Here is a 4,725-nt window from a genome sequence, read left to right on the forward strand (position 1 = left end):
TCTGCTTCCATGGTAAAAACTCTAGCTGTAAATACTGGTGGATTGATCTTACTGCTTTAGCTGGACAGTTTTTGGCCAAATGCCCATGTTGTCTGTAGGATTAACAAAGTCATGTCTCTTTCAAAACAATCGCCTTCATGATTCTTTCTACATTTTTTGTACATCGAGCGTGCATTGATTTGTTGATCAAATCTCCTTTTAATAGATGTTGTGTCACTACTTTCGCTACCATGTTTTGATTTCTGGCAGTGGCGAAAATATAATTTAATTCGAAACAATTTGCAAAATCTCCCCCCAAGTCATTTCTGTCACATTTTCTAAGTGTTCGAGAGGATCCCACCAATGTCAAACACTTCCTCTTAGCATAAAAGATGCACAATTAACTTTTTCTTATTCAGATACATGACTGTAATTGAACATTCTTTCTATCGTCTTAGGCCAATCTTTGGCCTCAACCACGTTAGTTGGACCCTCGAAGTTTGGTGGATTGTGACGTCGAAAATATTCTCCTACAGTTTGAAGTGTTCTCTCGTTCCTATTTTTATTAACCAATCGTGTCAATTGTTCCAGCCTAGTCAATTAAGCCTCTGTCTGCCACCCATTATTTGGAAAATGAAAGAGTTTTGAATAGTTCTTTTTGGAGAATGAGTGGTTAAAAATAAAGAATTTTTATTGATTTATGTGTAAAATATTTTATTGTATGAATATGTGATAGAGAATGATATTGTAACAAATAATTTAAAATTTTAAAGGGGGCCAAGCAAACTCTAATAGTGTTGTTCACATCGTCACCTCCATTGCGAGTTATAATCCTGAAATTATGGTTCTCATCGCATATTAATATTAAATTCATAATTATAAACTCAAAACAAATTAATTTAACTGAGTTTTGTTCAATTTATCAATATTAAAAGCAGATGCCCTTAATTTATTATACATTATGAGATCATTAATAAACTAATTATTATCATTAAAAAAATTTAAAAAAATGGATGATCAATTTAATATACCTTTTCATAAGAATGACAAAATGCAAAAAAGGAAAAAAAAATAGTATTAATTTTTTTTTTCAAATAATATTTTAACACATATAAGGACGAAATATTGATTGAATCTATACAATCTTTTCATACTAATTCAAACTTGTTCACGTAATGAAGATAAATGTTATAATGTTGACTCAAACTTTTTCAACTTGTACATGTGATTCCATGATAGGCTTTTCATAAGCCTTAGGAAATGACACTTTCTTCACAATGAATGTATTCTTTTGCTATAATTGTTCGTGACCAATAATTTTTATACTCTTATAAGCTTTGTATTTTTACTTTATTTCACAACTCTATCTCCAGTATGTAACTTATTCTTTCACTCTTCTTCCTTTCCTCGCTGTTTCTTACGAGAATCAATTTCATTCAAATTATGAAGAACCCAGAAAATATTCTTCTCTCTCGAGATCTCCATTCTACTTATATTGTAAAAAAATTTAATTTTCCTAACATTGATCATTTTCAAAGGAGTGGTTGGTCATAAGTTTCGTTTAAGATGTCATATTTATGATCTCTCTATACTATTATTGTAATAATTGTACCATGAAGCCCTACTCCCTTCAAATTTCAAAAACTTCCACACCTACTCATGTGGCTTTTTTCTTAGAATCAATAAGGAGTTATTGTGTGCTAGTGTTAGTATTCTAGATAAGGATCTTAGATATTCTGATGAGTTAGATTTTGATTGAGTAGAGGCCAGCAAAGTTGTGTGTGAAAGGTTAATGACACGACGTGTAACTTGTTAAACATTTGGGCTACCTCACTATTTTTGGCATGTTGATTAAGCCTTTGAAAATAATTTTAGCCCAGTTATAAAGTTCATTTGCCTCCAAAGTGGGTTGTGATCTGCCACACACGTGGTTGAATTACGACCCAAAATTTGAAGGTTTATATAGATAGATATTATATTTGGTCGTTTCATTTTCTTGGGGTCCTTTACCATATTGGTTTTTCTCTCAAAAATGTCATTTCTCTCTGTGTGGATTAAGATTTCTCTGAAAATTTGTAACTCTTTGTTTTTGTGATGTAATCACTGTTTTTGGTGAGATTGAGGGTTGTTTAGTACAATCTGTGAGAGATATCTGATAGTTGCTTTGGTTATTGATTTGAGTATAGAGAGGCTGGAAAGAACTTGAAAAAAATCCTGATTTGTTTATACATTTGTATGCTTTCTTTGTTGATCTTAGTGGATCTGGAGCTGTCTCTTGACATATGTTCAACGAGTGAATACGTACTTTGACTGAACATCTGGGGTCCTTTTTGCGATCAAAATCCTTGTGTTGATCTTTAAATTCTTGCAATTTTATTTTATTTTTTATTTTTTTATTTTTAATTATACAAACGGGTTCACTATGCTTTGGGACCAACATAACTCATGTTACCAACCTCCTTCCTTACAAAAGAAATTTATACCTCATAGTATCTACGATCATAAATCCTCGTTATTGTTGTTGCGTGTTGTCACACCTGTCCTGCCCACCTGGGCCAGTGGCCCACTCATCCTGATCCACGTGGCATCCTGCCAAGGTGGACCACATTTTCGAGGTGGGTTATATCCGAACTGCTTCTAACCGAGGCACATGGCCCGAGGCGTGGAAGCTTTTGGTTGTAGCTGAGGTCCTCAAATGGACGAAGTCCTGAAGTTGATGCGCGAGCCTCAACCATAAGGAAACATCCTCCATGGTCACTTCTCCCAAGAGATCGCCTGCACAGATCTTATTCGAATGATTGATGGAATGTCTGTTATAAGCATAAAGGTCAAGTCTTGTCACTAGCATGGAGGCCCTGCACAAGCAATAAATGCGCCGTAAGCTAGCAAGTCAAATCCCATGCTTAAGAACAGACGTTTAAACTAAGGAGATGAGGCCACGTGCCACTTCATCCAAGGGCCCCCATTCTATATGTATCACTATAAATACCCCCATTGTATAATGTCAAGAGGCTAATGCAAGAATCAATACAAAAGACTACATTTACTCAACTCTCTCAGTTACTTGAAATATATAAATCGAATTTATACACTTTTACACATACATTTACAAGCACCGGTTGGTAATTATTGTACAACCGGATTACGAATAACCCGTCGAATTCCGAACGTCACCGTCCCGCGTCGTTGGGCTACTCCCACGCCCCCTTTGAACCGCTCGTTTAGACCGTCCACGTGTCCTAGCGTGTTGGACTTTCGCCCACGCAAGCGCGGGTGGGACCGGCATCTGTTGGTGTACTTTTTGGGGTCAACAGATTGACGCCGTCTGTGGGAAACTATACCATAACCACGAGCAACCTTGTGGTAAAAGCTTGCTGAAAAAACATTTGGGCAACCCCCCTTGAAAAAGGATTTGTTCTTGAAAGAGAACAGGAGGAACCCCTACCACTTGGAGAAATCTAAGTTTGATAAAGGAAAAATGAGTTCTAACGAAGATACTCCCCCAAGGAGGGTAAGAGAAAATACGAATGTGCCTCCCCAGCCTGCTGCCCCAGCAGCTCGGCAGAGGCTCCACCACCACCAAATGAGAGGTGGGATGCGTGCGACGGCACGACTATCAAGAGAAATGGCTACTATGGCAGCCAACAAAAACTTGGCCATGAGGGAGCTCATGACCCAGATGCAAGGCCAAGGAGGTTTCCCCATTCCTCCATATGCCCTCCATGGGCACTATCAGCAAGAGAACGAGGTCCAAAGTCATAGGGCTGCCTCGCCAGACTATGGCCGAGGTGAAAGTCCATTCGAAAGGGAAGTGGGAGTTGACATTTCCTCCAATTATGCGTCTGGCCGACCCTCCGAGGTCCAAATGAACCATGATAACTTTCCACCTCCGTATGAGCAAGACCCAAGACAGAGGAGAGCAGGAAGTGTTTTTGAGAAAATCAGCCCTGCCGAACCAAGGCCCAGTCAACAGCAGGCTCAGCAGCCTCGGACGAGGCCACAGCCTCCACCTCCGATGCCCCAACAGCCAGAGAGAAGGCATGAAAATGCCCCCCACGCTGTCCCGCCTAGAAGTAGGCCGCAAAGGAGGGAGGAAGAGGCTAGGAACCGGCCAGGACCCTCTCACCAACAACCTAGGTACGAGGCCGAAGATTACGATTCTGATGAGCAGCAGAGGTCCTGTGACTTGGACGATGATGATGAGAACCTGCCATTCTCAAGAGAACTAAGAGATGCCCAGGTCCCGAGCCACTATGTCATGCCAAAAATACCAAAGTATGACGGGAGAGGTGACCCAGAAAAGCACCTCAACGCTTACAAAACTCACATGAGCCTGAGGGGCGCCACCCCAACTGTGAAGTGCAGAGCATTCCATTTAACCCTCAGTGGAGCGGCTGAAATCTGGTATAATAGGCTACCATCTGGGAGCATCCGAAGCTGGCCCGAGTTCAAAACTACCTTCTTGAAGAGGTTTGCAGTGAGCAAAGAAGGAGAAGCCCCCATCCAACGTCTCCAGGACATGAGGCAAGCACATAGGGAGTCCCTAAAGAGCTTCTTATCACGCTTCACCGACGAGATGACGTACTGCGTACAAGTCAGCGACCGAGAGGCACTATCCGCGCTAAGGGAAGGTCTGAACATGAATACCTTATTCTGGAGAGATGTGCAGAATCAAGACCCCACCACCTATGACGCCCTACTAGAGATGATGAGAAGGGAGATAATCAATGAAGAATTGATTGAGCA

The sequence above is a fragment of the Olea europaea genome, chromosome 6 (genome assembly GCF_002742605.1).
Source record: "Olea europaea var. sylvestris chromosome 6, O_europaea_v1, whole genome shotgun sequence".
NCBI lineage: Eukaryota > Viridiplantae > Streptophyta > Magnoliopsida > Lamiales > Oleaceae > Olea > Olea europaea.